The 24,878-nt window shown below is 46.7% G+C and overlaps 1 protein-coding gene across 13 annotated transcripts in view; it reads right to left on the minus strand.

Moving 5' to 3' along the window:
* LOC139108123 (bromodomain adjacent to zinc finger domain protein 2B) overlaps nt 1–24,878 on the minus strand; it is a 136,635-nt gene that overhangs the window by 56,143 nt on the left and 55,614 nt on the right. The gene's annotated exons all lie outside the window — the stretch shown is intronic.

Genomic DNA, 24,878 nt, shown 5'->3' on the forward strand with positions numbered 1-24,878 from the left:
ATTTCCCGTAATTACCGCAATATTTAATTTAAATGATAAAATAAGTAACGGGGCAAACGCAGAGGATAATAAAAACCTCGGGGAGAGGAATATAGCAGAACTAGCGAATGCAATTTAAAATGGTGTGAATTTTAGCGAATAACAAAATAATCCACGTTATTAAGAACAAATATCTTTCTTGTTTATCAAAATTACCATTACTAAACGGTGTGCTTTCGTCGCGCGACTTTATTCACTTTTTGCTGTAGCTGTGACTTTTGGATTTTTTATTTTTTTTTTATTATTATCCGTCTCTGTAAAATTTATAACTGCGACTGCGTTTCCTCTTTTTCTTGCCGGCCGGTCTGCATATAAAATTCGCGACACTGTTTGCAAATGCAGTTCGCGCAGTAGCGATCACGCGGAATAATGTATGCGCGCGCGTATATGATGTATATCGAGGAACGAGGGGCTTAAGTACTCATGATAATTAATGCATGAATTAATTCCGTGAGCAACACCTTCGATACGTCACGCAGTCGCGACGGACCGGCCGGAGAACAGTTGATGCAATCGCGCAATGCTTACGATTGAGTAATGTGGGTGAAGGCTAATGGCCGACCTCAAAGTTTTAATCGACAATTTTCGCGAAGCACCGCGACGCAAAACGCGTTTATACCTGTCGCAATATATAATCGATATAAACGAGCATTTTCCTCGAGCAAGTTCGTTTCTCTGAAACGGAGATTAACCTGTCTATAGTAAAAAAAAAAATTAAAAAATAAAAATAAAATTAAAAAAAAATAATAAAAAAAATAATGGACTGTAAAAATCATTGCGTTTATTCTATACGAGAGACACTTCTTGCCGCTTACGAAGAAAATGTGTATATTCTCGCGGATATTAATACGGTGGACAGAGAAAGCAATTAATAACGTCCAACAATAAAAGTAATTAGCGATACTAAACGTCGGTTTACGTCCCATAAATTATATGCGAATTAAATTGTCAATGCAACAATAAAATTTCACGATTATCACGATCGCTCTATCGCGCGAAACTGCGCGAGTTGTTTTACGCGACACTTCCCTTTCGTTTCTTTTTTAGAAGCGACAGCTGCGACTTTGGAAATCTTATTGCTGACGATGTCGTACCTTCCTGGAGATCGCTAACGTCTTAAAATATTAACTCTGTCACCCAGGTGTGACGAGATGCGAGTTTGAAAAGGGAAATACGCGTTTATCTCGGCCTCTCGAATTCCGCGACGTTTCGCATCTGCACGCGCGTTCCAATTCTCACAATCATAGTCGAACAGGCCTAGATTTCGTTCCGTTACGATTCGCTTCTGCGGAAATCCTCGCTCGTTAAATTTTTGCCGCGCGTTTGACTTGCGCAATTCATCGGGGAAGTAACAATCGCGCTGTCGACGGGGAAAAAAAAAATCGAGATTTTTCAAGTACCGAAAGAGGCACGATACGATTAAAAAGTCACCCAGCAAACAAAAGACCAGCGCGAGCCGATCATAGGTAGAGATGACAAAAAATGTCAATAACAATAGAGATAATTGAAAAAAGCTTTCGTAAAAATTTTCATATAACTGGATATTTGTTTGCTTTTTAATAGATTGAAATTGCAAGGAGCGGCGGTCGAATCCACAGCTTATAAAAAAACCGTAAGAAATAAACGATTAAATACGCGAGTATCACTTACTAACAACGTCACCTATCATCAGTCGTTATTTAATTAATCATTAGACTTTTCCGCGGTAAATTCCTATCAAATGGTAGCAAACGCAAAAAAATATCCGTAATCGTTATAGCTTTCGTGAAATCACTAGCCAACGTTGGAAACCCGAAGGCAGATCGTATCTTGATCCAACGTTGACTCTCGATACTTCATTACGAAACATTTTGCAAGGAAGCATCGGTAACGCGCCGTATTAAAGCACGGTGAGTCGCAGTCAGCCGTACAGGTTAGAAACCGGAAACCGGGGGCTCCTGACGTCGCGGCAAGACGAAACGAAATTGGCGGAAGTTACGCAGCGAAAACGCCATCGCCCATAAATCAGCCCTCTGGCTTCTCTCGCTTCCCTTTCGCTCCGCGCTTCCTTGCTTCTCCTCTTCCTAGTTTCTGCCTCCTTTTATCATTCTCCATCTCCCTCGTCCTCCGCGGAATTGCACAGACGTATCCACTTGTTCGACGGAATGATCGATCATCGGCTTCGAACGAGAGAGCGAGTGCAGACGCAAACGCGGACGCCCGCGCCGCGCCGCTCGGAATCGCGACCCTCGATATACGCGGAATTCTTAGTATTCATAAACCAATACTGATGATTATTCAGCGGATGCAAATACCATTTCTGTTTGCATTGCTTGCGAAGAAACGGCCGCGCTTTCGACGTTAATAACTACGCCGGGTGCCGGATACGTGCCGATGATAATAGAAACGAAAGGAATATGAAGGACGATAACGATTATATGTATCGCGATAAGAAAAATAAAGAAAAACTCGCCTCCCAATTCCTACGAGTCTATATCCCGATAATAAAATTACAGAATAATAAGGGGGGGGAAAATAGAATGAATGCACCGCACACGTAACGACGTGAACTAAAAAAGAAAAGTCGATGAAACTGAGTTGATTAAAAGAGGGAAGGTGCTCGAAAGTAGTTGGCATGCAAACTTTCTGTCAACTACCCGAGCTCGAATCGAAATATCGATGGCTCGTAATGCAGGTGAATTACGTCGAGCCGAATCCCACGGAGAGAGCTCGCCGTTTCAAACCTAAGAATGTCCCGCTCATCGAAATCGAATTCGAACGGGGTTAAAGGTGAATTTTGTGAATGTTCGCGGTAGATCGTCTGCCGCCAGGTAACCAATTGCGTCACCGCGATTGAAATATGTTCGGCCGATTACGTGGAATAGCGGCGGAATCCCTTCCTCGCGGAGCGGGGAAAGACAAAGGAAGCCGCTCTCGCGAGTCCTGATCCCCGCAGCTCGAGGAACACGTGTTCAAGGCCTACCCCTGTAATAGGCCCATAAAGATCAACGAGTCTCCGCGAGATGATTCGTTATCCCACATGCCGACGCATCTCTCTTCTCCCGGTCGCCGGTCGATCGTCCCCGCGTAAAACGAAAAACGAAAGTCGTGACGCGCGCGTCATTTTTACCAGCTTTTTTTTTTTTATATCGAGGTGCAAAGCGACGGCGAGTATCAGTCGGAACTGACGAGGTTGCAGACTCGATTTCAAAGCATATAGCCGCGCGTTTCACGAGGGCCTTTCTGAAACTTTCCCGCGACTGGCCAACTAATTAAGGCGAAAAGGAATTCGGTTTTATTGCAATTTCGCTTCCTGTCGCGAATTTAATGACGTCGCGAACTCGTCTATGATGGAAAGAGCGGCGCACGTGCTTCAAGCATCTCTCCGCGCGTATCTAAATCCAGCAGTCACGTGTTTTTATTAAAACTTGCGGTCCTGCCGCTTTCGTTGAAGTAACTACTGCGCTTGAAAAATGCAAATATAAAAGGAGGCAACTTTTTTATTGGAGGCGCTTCTTTCTTGCCCTGCTAAAATAGAATTCTATAAGGTAAGGTAAATTTGAGGCGGCTTGTTACGGGAGCTCTCGCGTGTAACTCTCAACCTCTGCAGCATCGTGCCTCGATATCGCGAAACTGCGAAATAATTGGAGAACACCATTACATTGATTTTTATCGAAGGTTCTTTCTTTGTACCGATTAAGCGCCGCGGGATGCTGTTATCGTTCCAGATTGCGCTCGGGCTGCGAGAGCGAGTAAAATGTCGATTGTAGTCGCATACAGGTTGAAGTCACGCATTGTGCGGAAAGTTCGGGCGTGAGAGTTCGGCCAACTTCTTGATATTATATGTAGCAGACGTAACTACTTCGCAAACAATGTTTAAGCGCCAGACGGTTAACGTACAAGCTCTACATGACCCGTAGGCTACACTTAACAACTGCTCACCAAGTAAAAAGAAAATTTACCGCTCCTTTTAATTTTGTTAAACTGCATTATAAAAAGAAGAGAATAAAACATTTCTGGCACTCGAGTAACGAACATCAAGCTCTCGCGTACACGACGACTTTTGCGCGACTTACGAATCTCGGCTAAAGTTGAAAATAAAAAAAAGAAAAAAAAAACCGATATCGAATTGCGACTTGATTATTGTACCATCTATTTTCGAGAGGAGATATCGAAGCCTCGCTTGCTTCTGTGCGTCACGCACACGGGATTTCGGCCGCGGGAATCGATATCGACGTTCCATATGCGGAGCGCAGTGTCGAACGTGTCAAACACGTGGCGTGCTCGTCGTATCTATTAACGCAAAGCATCTGCGCTCTAAAAAAAAAAAAAAGAAAAAAAAGAAAAAATTTCTAAACCGTGACAATGTCCTCAAAATTACTTGATAATTCAAGACATTTCGCGAAAATGTGCACGAGCACGGATAACACTCAATAATTATGCCGCCATGTGATTACGTGTGTGTACACGGCGCGCGTATATCTGGTGCACGCACACGAGCAGTCCGAACTCCGCTGCCTCGTTACTCGTTTTCCCTAACGTCGGGGCGACTGCCTCGTTTAATTAAGGAATGTGTTAACTGATAAGTGCAGATGAGCGGGAGCTACGCACACGAGCGCGTGCGCGTCTACATCGCCTCCACGGAGCGGTGACGCGGCCGTATGCTGCACCGCTCAAGTGGGACACTGAAAATTGCCGAGACTCGAGAACGAACAAGTTTAATTTCAAAAATTGACGCGTCCCGCAACGTAATCCTTCATGCGACCGGGCATTCACCGAATGGTCAGCTTTGGAATAAATTAAAAAAATTTTATTTCGATATCTTTCGATATCGATTCGACACGAAAGACAACGAGAGATTCTTTTCTTTTTTTTTTTTCTTTTCTTTTTTTTCTTTTGCGTTTTCCAATAATCTTTTGACAAACACTTTCGTGTTGAAGTTACGAAAATTTGCCTTTGCGAACGTGAGGTTCTATATACATTGTAATCGACGATGCATTAATGATATCGATGCTTGTGCAGCATCATTAACTTTGCGTCATCTTGCGATCTCGCGTTACGCTGCGATACAGCTGATATCTCTCTGGATGTTGCCATTCATCGCCAGTAATGAATAATCACGTAACGAACTGTGCGTCAGCGCGGAAACTCGGAAGCCTTTCGAAAATTAACCCGGAAATAGCACGACTTAATTTAGCGAGCCAATAGTCACCGTCGACGTTTCGCGTATCACTTTTTCGGGCGGTGCAGGTTTAGTCGTGGCCGCCACCGCCTCTGGAACGACCCGTATAATCGACCCACCTTTATCGCGCTGCGACGGTGGGCGTTGATACATCGCCGGCGTTTATTTTACTTTTTTCGCGCGTTTAGCGCGCAGCAACAATGCGAAATTGCGCCGGTCTGCATCTCGCTCGGCTGCGAGAGAGCGGATTCGCCTTTCGCGGGTCGTAAAGCGCGATTTTTCATACGCACGTGCGACGACGCGAGCCCCGGGTTACGCGCGCGGAGGGGACCACGCACTGGTCTGCGTGTACTGTGCGCACATCGCGGTGCCATAATTTCGCATCATGCCTCAGCCTACATCATACCTGCTACAGAGAGCACTCCTGCAGCTGTCGGCTTTGCCACGCTGCCTGCTTGCCTCTCAGCCGGCAGGGATCACGTTTCAATGGTCTCGATGCTTTCAATGGTTTTTAACGGCGCGAGCGAGCGCGCGCGCACGCATCGTCGGCTTTTCAATCCTTTGCAAATTATCGCACGAGAATTGCGAAAATCAACAGTCCGCCGAGCACTCGAGAGAGATTCAGCGAGCTATAATGCGATCCTACGGCACCGATCCATCGGATCTGTTGCCTGTGTTATAGCGTGGAGAACTTTCACGATTTGCATGTAAAACGATAAAGCGCGGCATTATTCCAGAACGCGGGCGCGTACGTGTGCGTGCGTGTGTCAAGTGTCACGTGTCGCGTAATATATATTTACGGCGCGTTACATCTCGTCAGAATTCAGTTGATTTAATTTGATGCCGTCATACACGAGTCCTCGATATGAAACGACGCGCCAGAGTGTCCGGTGAGAAAAAAAAAAAAAATTTTCCCTCGGATCCTACGCTATCGTGCGGTTAATTACGCCCGAGTTTTAAGCTTTAATATAATTAATCGCAATTTTCTCGCGCGTAGAATGTTATTAAAACGTGCTCCTGAACTTTCCCGTCGTCGATTCTCATCTTTCCGCCTCTCGCCGCTCGGGACGATTCGATCTCCCGAGTACGATACGAATGTTTACCTTGCAAAATCCCGCGGATTGAAAAACACCGTCTCCCGAGGTTCTTTCTTTTTTTTTATCTTTTTTTTTCTCCAAGCAGCGGTTCACAAGATTTTATCTACCGCGGACTGGCTTTGTAACCGCATCCTTCCCGACTGCGTTTCACGCCGCGCGACGTCCGGCGAGCGCGCCGGTCCACTGGCGGCAATAATTCCCGACGTGGCGATAACACGAATGTTTTTTGAGGCTCGGCTCGGCCGGGAGCTCTCGGTAACAGCGGCAAAATCAGCCCGGACGCAAGGCACCGAGGGACGAGCGCCGGGCAACCGACATTTTCGAGACAAAAGTCGTTCAGCGAGACCGGGTTGGCCTTCGTCGAGTCAGGTAGCAGCTGGAAGGACCGCGGCGTGCCGTACACGCGGCTATATTACGCGCTAAGAGATATATACGTATACGTATACGTGCACCGGTTACACGCGCATTTCGTCTCTGTACACACATATATCGGGCCCGATATAATTTGGACTTATCCGTCCGGCTGATACTTCCCAACGCCGGTATCTCGACTTTCGTTGCGGCAGATCGATACCAGAAACCGGGGTGGGGCATTGTCGTATCCCTCCCCCTCCCCTTTTCCACGTCCTTTCCCTCCACCTCTTTCCCCCGTCCTTTCCGTTCCCGCCGTCTCTCGCCCGCTTCTGCTGGTTGACGGCCGCGACGAGGGTCCTGACGCTGAGAGACGTAGGACCGTCGATACTTAAGGCGACTTTACACGGCACCACGCTTTTGACAGATGACGGCCTTGATCGAAGGAAAGAAAGATCAAAAATCAAAAGCGGTATTCTCGCGAGTGGGGTCGATCTGTCGCACCTGAGCGAGAGCTCTCTACAATTACGCGTGACAATGGCAATGATTCATCTAGGTCGAGTCTCTCTCTCCCTCGTCCACTCCTCTTACCTGCCGAAGAAATAATCTCAGAATCTTACAACTTCTTGTCCCGGCTCGAGGCGCTTGGTCACGTTATATTACAATTTCAAATTCGCTGCTTTTGTCCCGGCGATTTTAGGCACGCGGGGAGCCGAGAGCGGAGCCGACGCGTCATTGATCACCGGACGAACTGTCGCTGACGGTCTCTAAGCTCGCTCGCTGCAAGATGATTCACCCCGCCCGCCGTCCGTCGAGGAAAGAACCGTGTAAATTCGCCTTTACGTGACGACGATTGCGTGTGTGGCGTGCGTGGCCGGAGGCCGGCTGTGCGCGCGCCACGTGAACAAAAACAAGCGCGGCGCTCTCCACGGAGCGCGATCGAGAGGCGGAGAGAGCGGCTAAACGTAAGGCTTCCACCGAACGTCGCACCGTCCTGGAAGGCTGGATTCTCCTCTCGACCTTCGGCTTCCCTCGTCCTTCGTTCACGTCGCTAAATCAAGACTAGTCCCCGAGAAAAGCGCGCCCCGCCACTTTACGCGTGTGTCCCATTCCCCCCTGTCCCCCCGGCGGGCGACTGCGAGGATTTCTAACGCAATTTTTCGAACGCGGGCTGATCAGAGGTACATCTCGGCAGACTTCCTCAATGCAGACGGTATTGAATGGCGACCCGATCGAATATCGCCAAAATAATCTCGAGATAATTGAGTTGCAAACACGAGATCTCCACAAAACAGAAATAAACTCGAATAAATTTTATTCGGCGCCCGATACCGCGCTAATAAGATGTCTACTTTTTCAGTAGTTCGCTTCTGAATAAAAGGTTGGCTCGAAAAGTTCCGTTCGAGGATCTGCACCTTTCGAGAGAGAAAGAGAGAGACGCGAAAAATATTCCGCGGCATTAAAATACGAGCATAAAGAAACCCTATCTGAGATTATTTGCGCAGATAAATCGGGAGGAAATCAATAGCCCGAGATAGAACACGTTCAAAATTGTATTTTGTCCGTGGTGCGGCGTATAAATTGTTTCTTTGATATTTTCGAAACAGCGTTTAAATAAAACGAACCGCAAAATCGATTCCTGACATATACTCCCAATTTAACGCAATTTAATTTATTAGAATTCAGCTGATTTCTTTTTTCTTCGTGTTTTATTCGCGAGAATAAACCCCTCGTGAAACCGTCAGCTAGAACCGATAATAGAAGTTACGTGGTGAAAACATCATATTTTCATTCGCATGTGTATATATCATCATAATTAAAACCAATCGTAAAATACTTCTCGAACGTTTATATACGCAGCTCCGCGGTTTATTGACCGCGTTAAAAGTATACCATAAATCGAACCGCTTATTGTTAGAATTATTATACACACGTCCGATCTCGTTTATTCAAATTGCAAAGTCGCGAATTGTTCATAAAGAGCTCAGCGTTGCATTTAGCGTGGCGTTGAACTAGCGACGTAAAGTCGAAATAAAGCGAATCAATTGGAAATCGATATTCTAAAAAACACTTTAAACCAAGATCTAGCGTCAATCGCACGGAAAGTATCTATTTAAAAATCTTAAAGTATATTTACTTCTTTATTTATGTAGGAAATCTATATTTATTTTTTTACACCGCGCGATTGATAAGAAAAACAAGCGGGGAAAATCGAGATAATTTTCGAAGCGTGCGCAGGCTTCGTTCGTTGGATTTCCACTTATAAAAAATAAAAATAAAAATAAAAATAAAAAAAAGAAAAACAAAATTATAATCTTGGATCTGATTTAGAGAGCAATATTATTTCTCCCGACGACTTGTTACGAAACGGATAATTACGCACGACGATAGATAGAGTGCTTAAGAATCTCGAGAAACGAAAGCGGCGAATTTAATCAAACTTTTCGCCCGCGTCTACCTCAAAACGCAATTAATGTGAGTTAGCACTTTCTCCCTCCCTTTCGTCCCTCCCGCGCCCTCCGTCAACCCGCGATGTGTCGCTCGGGTCACGCGAGCACGCGAAAGCCCGGCGTCTCCGGTCCGCATCGCAAAAACGCGAGACCGTCACACCGCCGGTGCACGGCACCGAGCTCGCCACGCGATGCTTTAGCGACACACAACGAGATATGAAAATAAAACGCGAGCGTGGAAAAGAAATTGCATTTCGATTCCCATCGTTCGGCGGCGAACGCTCCTTTATCCTTTCGCGGCTGCAGAAGCGAACGAGCAACGTGCGAGGATGCATCGACGTGATAGCCGGTCGTAACAAAACGAACTGTCGGAACCAAGGCGGCGCGAAGCATGTATAAGCTTATTACATGAGATTCGCTATCGTGGATTACACGAAAACTCGCAAGCCGCAACGATGCGTTGGTGAAAATAAATGGGGAGCGCAAACGCCATTCTACGTCGGTAACATATACATATATATATATTTTTTTTTTCTTTCTTTTTTTTTCCCCTTGCTTTCAGGCTAGTTTTTGCGCTTGATTGCCGCGCGGAATGTCTAGATTCGGTGGTATTTTCCGCGACGCGATCCATCGCGGATTAATTGCCCGTCATTGGGAACTTCGCGTCCGCCTCGAAATAATTGTCACCCTAATTTATGCGCGTTTCTCCCTTTTCCCATAAATTCAGGGGGGACCGTTCGCAATATCGACAACGCGACGGCTCGCATCACCTCGGGCGATTGCACGAAACGAGCACCAGCCAACGGCAACTTTCGTGCCGCGTTTATACCGTTTATGAGAGAAGTTCGTCGAACGCAGAATACGCGCGCGCCATTCCCCGCGTGTTTTCCTCGCGACGCACGCACGCGAGGTATGCCGCGAACGCCCGTTAAATCATAACCATAACGGAGGGCGCATTGCAGCATTACGGCCGAAATGCACTTCGGCAAGCGAATCTCGCGGTTGTTTTTCTCTTTTTTTCTATTCACTTTCGGGAGTTTTCGAGGCTAAAACGCGATACTCGGCCTGGCTAACGGAATTCTCGGCATAGATCCAGTGCTTTCTCCATTACGGTAACCGCGGAAAACGATTCCCTCGATGGATGCGGGGCCGCTTAGGGAAAAAGCTCGCGATTATTAAAAAAAAATAATTTACCCTTTGAAATAGAAGGTTTTTTCACGATAAGAGATAATCTTTTTTTTTGCAGTTAAATGCGTATAAAGATTTTTACGCGAATTTTCCAGCGTATCTTCTCCATCCCTTCGACACATCGCCTGAGCGAATCGCGCGAGACAGCATTTGGAATAAATAAAAAGTTGAAAAAACGTTGAAATAGAACGCGGGTTAGTATTCCGTTTTTGTCACTCGATTCGCGCACCAAATTGGAAACGCTCGCGGTCTCGTCTACGAGCTTCTGGGTTACACCGGGCAGAGGGTCAAAGACCGCGGAAGACGTTACGACCGTTCGAGACCCGGCGCAACGTACTCTTCCAGGTGCATCGCGAGTATTCTCGTCGCAAAATTATCCGCGACAAGTCACGGCGCCATCGTTCCGATTTTACGGCACCGTCGATCCTTCCGACGGTCGTGCCGCGTCCTCGTTTCGGTCGCGGGGCGAGGCCGAAGCTTTTCCCGAAAACGGGAACGTGAAAAATACGTAGATCTATAAACCTAAAATGGAAACGCGAGAGTTCTCGCGACGCGTACGAGCGATAATCGTCAAAGTACACCAAAGAACAGATACGGCGTTTTCTACGGCGACAGCGGCTAGCGTACGTAACCCTAGGCGGCAGAGGCAAGGGATGAAAGAACGTGGGGAAAATCAGTCTTCGGCAATCCGGCCGGCGCGGTATATAATACATGCGGCACATGTGAAACTCGACGCATACGACGCTAAGATCGTGTACTCTAGCTGCCGTCGCCGCAGCAAACGCCAGATCTGCTTTTCAGTATACGTTAATGTTAATTTTTTTTTTTTTTTATTCCTCTTTTTTTTTTCACGTTAAACAGGCAACGAAATAATAAGCGCGAGAGATTTGAGTCCACTGTATAGTATATGTTGAGAAATTATTGGTAAGCTTCATTATAAATAGCGAAACTCGTACCGAGCGAGGTTTTAATTTCGGCACGTTATACAGTGCGAGATATCTCGTAATTCGATGGAACGCTGTTTTAAAGCTGATAGCGAACGGATTTCCGTACACGGATGTGTTTCGCGCATGCATACTCGGATGAATTATTAACGGCAGAATAAATCTGCGCGACGGTAATCAGCGCAATAGGATCCAGTTAAAGACGGATCGTTCTTCAAGTATCTCGCTCGGCACACAGTCGTATACGTACAAACTTCTCGCGAACGAAGAGGGAAGTGAATCGAGCGCAATTTTTCTTCGCGTCGGAAAAGCAAAAGAGAAGAGAATAGAGGTATACTTACTAATGCGCGATTATTTAAATCGGCAGGGCGCCTCGGCTGCTAAAGTGCAACAGGTTGCGTTGACCTCTAATATTCCTCAACGCGAAACAAATTTAGGAGAGTGATTAACGTCGGCGATCGGCGCAATTTGGCATTACGACTGCACGCGCTCGTATTACTCGCAACTGCACAATAACTCGTCGCCTGTCTCGGCGCATTTAAAAAGTTCCATATCTAGCGCGATGATGATGCGTTTGCGCGATCGTCCCGTCATCGATTGCCGTTGCAGAAATTGGCCTGCGCCGCGACCGGAAGCCGCAAGCGGTATGTTGTCACGTTGGTGTAGCGTAATTAACACACAGAGTTGCTTACAAAACCCAACGTATAATCTTCGTCGACTTCTTTCGACACGACGTGCGGTAAATATGCGCGCGGAATTTCGCAATTCGCCACTTCTTATTTCCCTTTTTTCTTTCTTTTTTTTCTTTTCTTTCTTTTTCCTTTTTTTTTTTTTCTTTTTTTTTTAAGCGAATATTAAGCGACTGTACGGCAGCGGCAATATTAAGAGTGCGCGGAGATTAGAGGGAAAGATAGCACGGTGCCGCGAGCTCGATTTTCCGTTACCGGGGGCTGCGAACTTTCCGCATTCGCGAAACAGTCCGCGTGCACAACGATGCATGCCGGTATGTCGAGACTTTTCTTCGCCAGACTATCTCCTGTTTTTATCCCCGAGTACCTCCCGTCGTTAAACAATTTACAATCCAGAAGCCTGGCGACGAACTGTGTCGCGCGTTTCACTCGACTTTTCTAATCATCGGTTATAATTATATTTCGCGGATCGACGGTGGATGTTTATTTGAGATGAATCGCCGCTTTGGGTTGACACCTTGATCATTTTAATGGACATGCATTTATTTAGATCACATTCCCCCCCATGTTTCTCCGCACCGTTCAGACTTCGGACTCCGCTTTAACGCGACCGGCACTCAGATTTATTAACACCCGATCACTTTTAATCACCGAGAACTCGCGTTACTACACCCTCAACCGTTCGCGAAAAGATTCTTTTTACCAGCTCGCTAGAGAAATCCGCGGATGACGAAGAACATCCTGTACACAGCGACGGTGCGGCGCGGTCACTGCCGGTTATTCGACGGTTAGCGTACCGGTTGGCAGCCGGCAAAGAGCGTTCTGGCGCAGTCGTATAAAGAGTCCTCCGACTGAAACGACGAACCGGCACGATGGCGCGACGCGACGCGGTTAATCGTGTGCGCCGTGTATCCGTTTACGCTCCGTGCGTGTCGCGTCGTGTCTCTCGCTCCCTTTTTTTTTTCTTTTTTTTTTCACCAGTCGACTCTCCCTCTTTTTCTCTCCCTTTCCGTTCCCCCCTTGAGAGAACTCTCCTGCCCTCCGTCTTCGTCTTACCGAGCGGCGCGCTCCTTTCGTCTCCTTGCGCACGATGCCGATGAACGTTCTCGCACGACCATCTACGGGGTGTCCCGAGTTGTAACAGATCTATGCCGACAGGGCGCGAGAGAGGGTGACGATCGAAAACTGTATAATCACCGAATGGAGAATTCGTATCCTATGACGTAGGGAGTGAGGATTATAAAAACTTGAAAGAGAAGCGTAGACGACGAGAGGATTTCCGTCAGGTATACTCGCCGAGTTCCAGGACTCCGCTGCCTCGCAGCTACCGTTTTATCTCCATGAGAAAATTCACTTGGCACGAAACAAACAAAGACGCGTGCGTTCGGTCAAGGTGCAATGAACCCCAGACGTTGTCCTCCGCGGGGCTCGCCACGAAGGTCCGATTTCGAATTCGATCGAAGGCAGTTAAAGGCAATCCTCCGGAGACGCCGCGGTATAAGCGCGAGACACCCCGTATGCACACACGCGTACGCACCGCGCACGCACGCACACACTCCCGCGCCAGCGGCAGGAAAAAAAAAAAAAAAAAAAAAAAAAAAAAAAAGGAAGATATATGCAGGCGCGCACGCAAACACACACACGCACACACGCGAGCCCGCGCGCGCGCACGCACGCACGTGCGCGTCGAGGAGAGAGCAGCAGCGCGATATCTTTCGAGCCAAGCCCAGCGACGTCCAAGGTGCGTCACGCTCGGAAATATGCGTGCGGTGCCTTCCGCCTCACCCTACGAGCCTACCGAGGCGCAGTGCGGTGCAATATGCACGCGCGTGCATTCGAGTCGCGCACGCCACCGGGCGGTCGGACTCGAGCGCACGGATTGGAAGCCAAGGGACACCGAAGGGCTAAGGGTGCACGCAATAGAAAAAGGTCGGAGCGGAGGTGGGGAACACGTTAGGGCGCCCGAACCGGCGCGGCGTACCCGCGGATTATTTCGTGAGCGAGAAGTTCGATCGAGGCCTGCCTGCCTGCCTGCCTGCCTCGGTCACCTCCCTTCCCGGTCGTGTTCGGACTTTACGACTCCACTACGGGGTGTAACCGCTAAATCTCTCGAGCCGATGATGCCGTAAAAAGGGGTATTAACTCTACGCGTCTCGCCATCTTTTTTTTTTTTTTTCCTCCGTCGACTGACCACGTTATTAGCGGTTGCAACGCGAAGAAGTGACATGCTAAAGTTTTTTTTTTTTCGCATGATTAAGAAAATTGATGAAGGAGGAGAGACTCCGCTTCCGAAAGTCGCTCGTTAATATACTCGTAAACTCGTGTCGTCGCTGGACAAATTTGTAGGTGATATATAGAGATTAAAATCGCCTCATAAAGAAACAATAGTAGCTTGCTGAATTAGAAGAAAAAGAAAAAAAAATTATATTTCATAATTTAGGTTTTATAAAGTTCTTGCGCGGCGCTGGATACTTATCGCGGAGTCTCCGTACGAGATACGGCGCGCGCGTTATTTTTAACGCGAAAATGGAAAGTGTGCTACCACGATCGCCGAGAACGGTCGTCGAAAAGATAAGAAACAGGGAATAAGGAATGCGAACATTCCGAGATTGTCCGGCCGCGGGACGTGTTCCGCGAACGAGGCATTAACGATAAAGCGAGCAGCAGCCTCTTCCGCCATCGGCCCTTTCCTCGGCGGCGTCCCGACAGCGGAGATGTCGATGATCTCGATCTGCAGATCCAGCGCGTGCACCCGAGCGCGGCGTTAAGCAAAGGAAGGAAAAGGAATGCGCGTGGGACACAAGCAGAAAGCGCCCGTGCATTTAGCGAGTAAAAGACGCGCGCACTTCTGCGGACTCATCCTTTCTAAACCTTCCAACGGTACCACTGACTTTATACACCAGCTTCAATACTCTAAAATCAATTCTTAATTGAAAATTTGAATTAAAACGGATAAGGTTCTCCGTCGATTTTATCATTTGAACATCGGTCTACGCTCCTTCTCGTAATCTTCAAGAATTAATGAGAAATTAAAAATTAAAATAGAGGATTTGATCGGGCAGATTTTATAAATATTAAAATTAAAGTCCTTTAACGTCGCGCATACGGCTTCGCGTTAATTATTACTTACTAAAAAAAAAAAAAGAAAAGTTTCTGTCAAATCGGGATAGCGGGGCCTGTCCGAGCACCTACTACTCCAGTGTCTCCAGAACTGCAACCGACGCGCGTTGCAACTGGCGGAGAATACGAATTAGCGCGAGGGGTCGAAAGAGAAGGGGAGACAAGCCGAGGCAGAAGATCGATTCGGCTCCGTCGGGGCACGTTTATTTGACGCTTCGTCCCGTAGTCCCCGCTGCCGCGGATTTATTATCCGAGCTTGACGCGCGACAATCCTCACGGAAAGACGTGCTCTTTACGTTCGCCCGATTACCGTTCGACTCACTAACAAGTGAAGCGCTAATTAAAAATCACCGTCACGAGAAACTCCCGACGTGATTAAAAAAAAATGTTTAAATTTAATATCAATGCTTTTTTCCGGTACATTACATAAATCAACGGTACGATCGAGTAATATGATTTAAAGGTTGTATTCGACGCAATAAAAAAAAAAAATTGTGCAACGTGCATACATACAATGTGTATAGAATATCAAAAAGTTTTTTCTTTTTTTTTTTTAAATCTTGACCTGTTCCGCGATATAAATCGCGTTTCCAATAATAGGTGTAAAAATACGACATTATCATTATTTTATATCCTTACGAACCGAAATAAAAATAGAATAGAAATTAGAGCACTATATCTACATCTCCTTTAAAACTTCTTTAAATAAAATCTCTCTTTAAATAACACGACATCTCTTTCCGATCTTTTTAACATTTATACATTTGATATCTTTCTGTGTTACAGGCGTATGTGAATATGCCATGAATAATATACAAAAGTAATTTTAGGAGAGATACACGTTTAATACCTTTTAATTATTGAAACAGGCGTTAGACACTTCAAGACTAACCTTTTTTTTTTTCTTTTTTTTATTGCGTGTCTTACGATTATACCGCGTATACCGACACCCTTCTATAATCACGAGCTAGCTAAATATTCATGAATCTCTCGTTGCAACGCGTTTACAATATGACGGCAAAGAGGAATACCAATCGCAGCGCGCACGTTTCCGCGCGAGGTGTAAAAAGATAAATTTATAATGCAAACAAATCTGCCAGCGATGCAGTTTGACTCGAATATTACGTATCGATTAAATTGATCCTTTTGTTATTTCAATGAATTAAAAACAATATCAAATCGTCATCGATACCTTTGCACAGCGAGAGATGCGTAATAATTAATTATCAATTACCCGGCTTCCGTTGACAAATCGAAAGAAATAACGACCATAAATTTCTTAACTCGGAAGTCGCGACACCGCCGGTAGCTTGTCTTTTTTTTTTTTCTCCGCCGTTTTGCCTCGCAACACTTTTTCAATAATTAAGACAACCACCGAGAGTCGTTAACGCTGTACGAAATACCGGCGCACCGTTGGTGAAACAATAGGAATAAGCGCGAACAATCGAGTTCGCTCGCACTCAATCGCCGTTCACGCTACAACGAACCTATTCGAAATCCATTCTTCCCTCTTTCTCTCTCGCGTCCGCGTATAAATGCGCCTTAAAAGGCCAACATCCGAGGCGGGATCGCCCTCTCGTGACAGGTGTGCGAACAGAGGGGAGGGGGGGGGAGGTAACGGATTAATTAATGGGCAGGACAACCGTAATTAAGCTTAATTAGCTCGGTCGTTAGTCACTGTGTTTATGCAGTGTGCTTGTGGGCATCGGTCGCCGCGGCCGCGCCGCATCGGCAGTCATCATTATCGACGAACGGCCGTGGTGACAAAAATCCATACGATTCAGTTACGCAACCGCGCACGAGGCAATATTTCGGAATTTTATCAAATTGTATACGAGCGCAGCATGTATCTCGCGAGATCGTTGGAATCTGCCCCGGCGTCAGTATCTTCGCGCGATATATGGTATATATACACAGTATATATCTCCTCTCTATCCCGAAAATGCCGTCCAACAAAGAATTTTCTCTCTGCACATTTATTTGTTTGCGCGCGGACAATTTTTCTGGGAATATCGAAATACGGACGCACGGTATTTCGCGATATAGAGTGACGGCGTGTACGCCGTGTAATAATTAACATGCAATTTATGTAAATAAATTAAAATTTGCGAAAACACGAAGATTCATTTACAAGAGATCTCCCATTTGGCCATTATTTTCATTAAAAGAAAGAAAAAAGTGGGATCCCGCTGTTGTTTGTTAAAAATTTATCGCAAAAACGTAAATGATACTTTCACGGATATGTAAATCACATTTTTACGAACGCAATTTTTTTTTTTTTTTAATCCTAATTCGTTTTGCATAATCGCCTTAAAATTCACAGTTAAGTTATACACGTATGGAATACAATTTTCTGCGCATTATTCGCGCGTAGCGCGATAACAAGAGCATTACCGTAAATAAGAACTTGCGGCTAACACCTTTTAAAGCATATCTCCACAATCTCACGTTGAGATACTAATGCCGATATGATATTGCGAAGATTGTATGGAGGTACGGTAGAATTATAGACTGTGGAGCACAACGTCTAATAATCTACGCTAAACTCGAAAGCTCGTTTCCGGCAGTGCGCGTTCCACTTGATGATCAAGACTAGCCACGTGTACGAAGGAAACCCATAAATATTTATTACGAATAAAAGTTATTAATTGTCCCGCCGTCGAATCCCCATTCGTTTACGCAAGTATTCGTTTTAATTAATCGTCAACTCGAGCTTCCACGTTGCCGGGGCACATTACCGATTTTGGAAAATACACACAAATTAATTTTAGTCTAAATCAACATTAAGACGGACGAGGAAAAATAATTAAAATCTCAAGCTATCAATTAAAGGTGGATCATCATCAGCGTCGGTTTGCGCTACTGAAATTTTCGTTTAATTATTCGCAAACGGTTGGTATCAAGCGGAACACAATCGACCCGGGTTGGAATTCGGAGGCGGTCTCACCCATCGCTGATCGACGTAAACGACTTCGGTCTCCTTCCGAAAATAAATTTCAACGATCCTGCGCGAGGGCACAGAAAATTCCCCCCCCCCTCTCTCTCTTCGCCCTTACATAATTATCGCCGCGTTTAAATAATTCAATCGCGAATCGAGGTTGGGATGACTCCAGCGGCGCGCGTTAATACTTTATTTAACGAAAATGGAAGTTTATCTTCGCTTGCAAAATATCGACTAGCCCTCTCTCTAATTGTACAGTTAATTATGCCGGCTATCCTCCTCATATCAATTTCAAAACGAGACTTTAATGAAACAATCTCGATTATATCGAAATGTTAACAAAACTGGAAGTGTATCTTCCGCTGGCAAAACCCCGTATAATTGCAAGTAACGATTCCCCTCATTAATTTTAGCGTGACGGAGTAATGGACTGCGCGTCTTATTCCGCGGGCTACCACGTAAATCGAGCTTTTCAGCCGTACACTTTCTCGACTCTTTCGTCGCAAGTGCATGTATATTATCGACAAGCTCCCTTTTTTTTTCTCTCTCTCTCTTTCTCTCTCGGGCGCACGTGGCGAACGCGGGAGTTCTCGCGCCGTGGCTACGTCCCGTCGTCGTTGGCGTCGTCATAAATAAAATGGACACAGAGACCGGCGGTGCTGATCGTGCGGTGTACCTTGAATAAGTTAGAAGGGCTCGTTCGCGTACTCGATCGATACCCCTCGCGGAGCTCGAAAGCCCGAAACATCGAGGACGCGCGGCGCGACGCGTCACCGTCATCATGTTGCACTGGTCGTTCGTTCTCTCATTCGTCTGGCGAGAAACGTCTCTTCGAACGGACGGGGCCCGGGATGGATCCGGTCTTAAAAGCACGAAACGCTCTCTGGAAGCCACTCAGCGTGATTTCTCTGGGCAAACCAGTTTCGCGCAGGCTGCCGAGCGATGCGTCGCCGGTCTTCTCTCTCGGATTCCGCCGGTGCCGGAGTTCTCGGGGCCCGGGGAGGAAAAAAGAAGCGTTTTGGCAGCCGAACGAACGAGCGGTCAGCCTCGTCCTAAATATCAAGCCGCGCGGCGCGGTGGGTCGATAACGCGAGACGCTCCGCTCTCGTTCGTTGTTCCCAATGCAATTGTTCGTTCGTTCGTTCGTTCGTTCGGCCGTTCGGTCGCGCAGTATTTAACGCGGAGAATATATACGTATACATGTATATATATATATATATATAGAATATATGTACGGGTCGCCTCTGGTTGGAAAATATTTCGACGCATCCAGCGGAAATGACAAAGTTGCACAAGCGCTAAGTGCACGGCGATCGAAATTAACACATACGAAGTAAACAGCGGAAAATTTGTAATGCTAATGTCGCTAGTTTTCAATAGCGTGTAATAACAGTGACATTTAAAATCGTATCAAATTGTAATATTCAACGTGGATGACTTTAACGTAACGTCGAAATATTTTTAGCCGAGAGATTTTGAAAGTGAGAAACGGTTTCCTTTTCTTCAATTCATTCCTCAATTATTATTGCGAGCATTGAAAAATTAAGTGGATGGCAGTGGTCTTATTGTAACGTTACAGCCAGATGGTAATAATAAATCCACAAAAAGACCAGATCCATAAATATGATGAACCTTAAACACTACGCTGCTTACGCCATAAACACGTGATTACGGTATCGTTGATACAGCATAAAGCTATTACGACATACTTACATTATAATACGGTTACGATCGCCTTTTACAGTGATAAGTAAAGAAAATTCTCTTTCGTCGGCAGTAGATACAAATTACTGCGATTAAGTGCAATTTAATTATAATGGAAGCTGTATCTCGAACATCGAATATCAGCAAATTTGTAACGACAATCGATATCCCTCCCTTTTATAAATACGTGTTGGCTCAGCGAGTTTATCTGTATTGCATCCGGGATCAAAATCTACGGAGGAAGGGGGTGGGATAAAAAAAAAAAAAATTAATGAATGGTATGTTCACGCGCGGAATTAAATTAAATTTTCATCAATATTCGCGCGGATAAATTACGTCAAACGCAAATAATTTTATTATCGGTAATACTTATCGTGTGTTGAGGAAAGGCATTATCGACGAAAGTGATCGAATCAAAGTTTTGGTTTTCTCGATGTTGGAAAAATTCAAAAAACGTCTGAATGTTTCTCAGACCGGTGCATTCTACTCTACGGTTAAAAAACGTCCAGCTACACGTCAGTTTTCTTACTCGTTTACTCGGAGCGTCGTGTTAAAATCGGCGAAATTCGATCGGGCGAGTCCTCGGGGGCAATGAGAAGGCCGCTAACGAGAGAGCCAGGAAACTCGCGGCAAGAAAATGAGCGAACGTAACGGCAAGAAAACAGGTTGGGAGTATCGCACGGTCTGACAGGGGCTTTACGTGCGCCGGTACTGCTGATTACGAGCGGCGATCGAGGGCCCCCGACGTATCTGGCAACGCGCGCGGCGCATCTCGTAATCGCAATGCACCGCCAGTTTTTGCGGCGCATCTAACGCGCGAGCGGAACGGTGGCACGATTTCACGCGCATGCAAGAACGTGCGTACCCGTACGTAGCTGCTACTTGAACATGCAGGATGTTCCGACAAGCCTGAGAAGCTCTCTCCCCCTCCCTCCCTCCCCCTCCCGATTAATGCCCGATAGAAATGAAGAGTCTCTCGATAGAATAAAAATGTCAACAGGCGCTAACAAATATCATCGTCACCAGCTTCTCGCATACGAGAGGGAATAAAACGAGCGATTATCGAGAAGACTTCAGAGCCATAAGGCCGGCGCGAAGTAAAGCGGTCAGAAAAATAATCATACTTTGCGTTCGACTCTCACTTACGTTCTAGTAGTTAAAAAAAAAGTGAAATTAAAAATTCCTGTTAAAAAAAAAAAAAGCAATTATTATTTTATTACAGAACTTTTCCGCGGAACGTTTAAAAAAATGTGGCTTTTCTAAAATTAAAGTAAACGACGCGTAAAATATTTTTCTTAAACAGCCTGACCCCTTTGACGGATCGTGATTTGACGCTTTCAATAATTAAAACGTAACATCGGCATATTAATAATTTCGGCGACAAAACTATCGACGATAATTGGATTATTTAGCGGCGATTTTAAATTTTGATCGGCGCGATTACCTTCGTATCTCGATCGACCCGCTTAGCTGGCGTTTCATAAAATTTCCCGCAAAATATAAGGAGCGGAGTGATCGATTTGAAATCACTGATGTTACAAAGCGGGAACCCGCCCTAGCCGAAGGGCGTTCTCGGTACAAAGCGACCGCGCACACACACACAATCCCTTTTTCCTACGAATATCGGTGAGATCTACGCACGCTTTCCTCTCTAGAAACCGCTCTCGATATCGGATCTCTCGTCTGCTACCTCACCACCCCACGGAAAACGCGTAAAATTCCAGACCTTTGCTCGAAGTACGCATCACAAAATACGATGGTATCGCCGAGATCAACGGTAACACAGATGCTCGTAATCGTCAATCGAGAAGGGTGTACGCATAGAAGAGATCACCGAGGGTGGTTATCACCCGAGTGTATTATCTATTATCTATACCACTGATCGCCAAACTTTAAATCGTCTATTAATAAATTTTTTAAGTCCCGCTTTCTCCCCCTTTGCACATTTTAATGCAAAACAAAAAGGGTTTTATTCGAGTCAAATTACATTTTCCCCGTTTCTAATATTGAAAAATCGTAATCGAAGAAACGTAAACGAGTAAATGAAGTAATAGCGAACAAAACAGTAGTAATTAATTTCTTTTTTTTTAATTGTACATTTTTTAATGTTTCCTTTTTTTTTTTTCTTCCAAGCAAACTTATTCGGATTAAACATGCAGATTCGGATTATTTCTCTTTCGTAAAACGTTTCGCGAACATCGAGGACGATTTCTATTCTCTCCTATTCTGTTCTATTATATTGCTTCTAAATTGCTGTCCTCTCGCGCGTCCTCTTTCTCCGTTTCCCTCATCCCTTTCGCATTCTCTCGCACGCATACACGCGCGACATACGATCGGACAAAAGATAATCGCGGAGCTGCCTGTCGTGTTCCACAGCGTACGGCTTTCGGGTGTGCTGGTTGCCCGAAGGGGATGACGCCGGGCGTCGCGAGGTAGCGGCAGGGCAGAGCAGGGCAGAGCAGGGCATGGGAGGACAGGGGGGGGGGCAAAGGGAAAGGGACGGCAGTCGAAAGAGAGAAGAGACCGAGAGCGGAGTCGCGCAAAGCGAAGAGGAGTCGGCCGGCAGGCAGGCAGGCAGGCAGGCAGGCAGGCAAGCAGCAGGCAGGGAGTTCGCGGGCGAAGGGTGAAGATCGGAGGCGGCCGGGTAATGGGGGAGTCGGTACGTGGGGTGGCTCGGTGGTACGGCAACGAGCGGTTTCGCGGGCCTGTGGGTGGACAGACGGGGGAAGGGGAAGGAGGAAGAGTGGAGAAGCGAGGGCAGGAGGGTAGCGTGGCGAGGGACCAGAGTGGGGTTGGTTAGGCGGACACCACAGAGGGTGACGTAGCGAAGGGCGGTAGGGTGGACGAGGGGAAGACGGGCAGGCACGGAGGGATGGCAGCGGTAGAGCGGAGGAGGCGCAGCAATGACGACGAGGCGCTGGTTTGAGTTTGTGAGCACGCGCTACCGCTCTTCGGGTTCTATCTGCCCACGTCCCTCGTTCTGCGTATCGCCGTCTCTTTCTCCGACCCGTTCTCTCCGTCGCGCTCGTTATCTCGATTTGCCCGTTTCTTTCTCCGTCGCTCCACGCCGCAGCCGCTTCTTCTTCGTCCCTCGCTTCGTTCCTGACACTCGGAGAGCGGATCCTCTCCACTACCCTCTCGCTTCCCTGTTTCCCCTCCTCCCCCCCTCCTGTGCCTCGTCCTCTCGCGACAGCCGCATCGGTTCACGTTCTACGTCCCTCCGGCTGTTTCCCTCGCCCTATCTCTTTCGATCTATCTATCCGCCTTCCTTTAGCGCACGCGAGCACCGCGTATCAATCCGTCTCCGTTCCGCGCTCCGTATCTGCTTTCTCGCACCGGTTCTCTCGTTCTTCCTCTCACTCCGCGTACACTTCTCTCGCTCTTTCTTCCGCTGTAGCACCGCTAGCCGGTCCTCTCTCCGTTGAATCGCTATGCGCGAGACAGGCCGGGCACGGGGAGGCGAAGCAGGCAGAGGTACAGGAGGAGGAGGAGGCGAGTTCACGTTCCATCGCGAAGCACTGGGCGGAATTGGTATATCGGAGGATAGAGGGTGAGCGCGGGTAGGCGAAGGAGCGAGGAAGGAGGACGCGGGGACCGCGGCGCTCGTAACGTAGCGACGCGCTCGAGACGCGGACGTCGTTTGAAGACGAGTTCTGCTGTGCTGGGAGGCATTCCGGGTTGTTGCACCGGAAGGACAGGCGGCATGGGAGCCCCGATGCGACGCCGAAGTAAGTTCTGCCGGAGCTTTAATGGAGGACTTGGATAATTAGCGCGAGTGCGGATCCCGCTTGCTCTCGTGCCGGAGACGGTGCGACGCGACGAAGAATGCAAAGAACTTGTCTCCCGTAATACGACCGACGGCAGGAGCGAGCGCGTTCCCTCGAAAACTTGACAGAAAACGGAGTCGTCTCGGTTTTAGAACGAGTATATACGGATCTTCGGCTCATCGTCGCTGCGAGTCCGCGGGAACGTGTATGCAGGTGCCGCCAGATATGGCCGTAAAAGTTTTATTTACTCGTTTACTACTGGCCCTAAAAAGCGCGGTAAATACCGGCCGAAGGAGGATCTGTAATTACGGCGATAAAATCTAAAATGCGGCAGCTCGCGATAAATGAGTGGGCTCCTTCGGCCGCCTTCGTTTTTCTCGCCCAGCCACTCTTTTGACGATAACATTTAATAATAGAAGTAATGGTTCGGCACGGCAAATCAATTATGCGAGTATCCTGCAGCCGTTCTTGGGACTAAGGGACTGCCAGTCGGCCAGCATCTCGGATCACACGTTCGCAACGGGATTAGGAAATCGGTGGACTTTGACGATCGAGAGTTTACCCGCGCATCGAGAACACACTCCCCTCAAAACTCACCATAAAAATTGGCTACGCTACGGATTGGTCTTCGTAATTAGAAGGTATTCGGCGTGACGCGAAAATCGGCGCGCGCTTCTTCGTTAAACGCTCTTTGCATAGTTATTGAGTAACAACAAGTTTCACCGTCCGCGAACGCAAGAGCTCGTAACGATACGATTGGACGGAAGTGGCGGATCTCCATCCTTTCCTTTCTTCTTTTTCTTACAAGAAGACAGGGCGACTCGCTCCGACGACTTCTCGTTACGCTTCGCGGAACATCTCACGGCAGGACGAGTCCTTGCAAATTGCGTGTCCGCTCCATAAGGATCATTCGCGGCCAATAAAAATCTAATTTTATTCGGTGCAATTATTCGAAATAAATAAATATTCTCGATAATGCCAAACGGATTACGTTTTCGTAAATAGATGAATGTCGGGTGCATTAGTAATATTCAATTTGCGTATGGCATTCATGCTTTAATTAACGCGTGTTCGTTATGAAGTAAATATTTTCACGAAATCCTTTTTCAGGAATATTCAACACATATTTTTGGTAAAAAAAAAAAATAAATAAATAAATAAAATAAAATAGGATAATATTCCAATTTAATACTTATGTTGCGTATAAAATTTTGTTGTAAAAAAAACCGCTGTTTGTAATAAATTAATAAACATGTACTCGATAAAACAATCGTTTTGTAATGCAATGAAATAATATTCTAAGTACGAGCGGTAACAGCGACGCGAAACTTTTATGCGATCGTGCGTTTCGGCGTAGTGTACGCTCGCGTGTGTACCACGAAATATTTGCTACCTTTAACCACAGGCACGAAGCGAACTGCCATAAG

Source organism: Cardiocondyla obscurior, linkage group LG14, assembly GCF_019399895.1.
Source record: "Cardiocondyla obscurior isolate alpha-2009 linkage group LG14, Cobs3.1, whole genome shotgun sequence".
NCBI classification, from domain to species: domain Eukaryota; kingdom Metazoa; phylum Arthropoda; class Insecta; order Hymenoptera; family Formicidae; genus Cardiocondyla; species Cardiocondyla obscurior.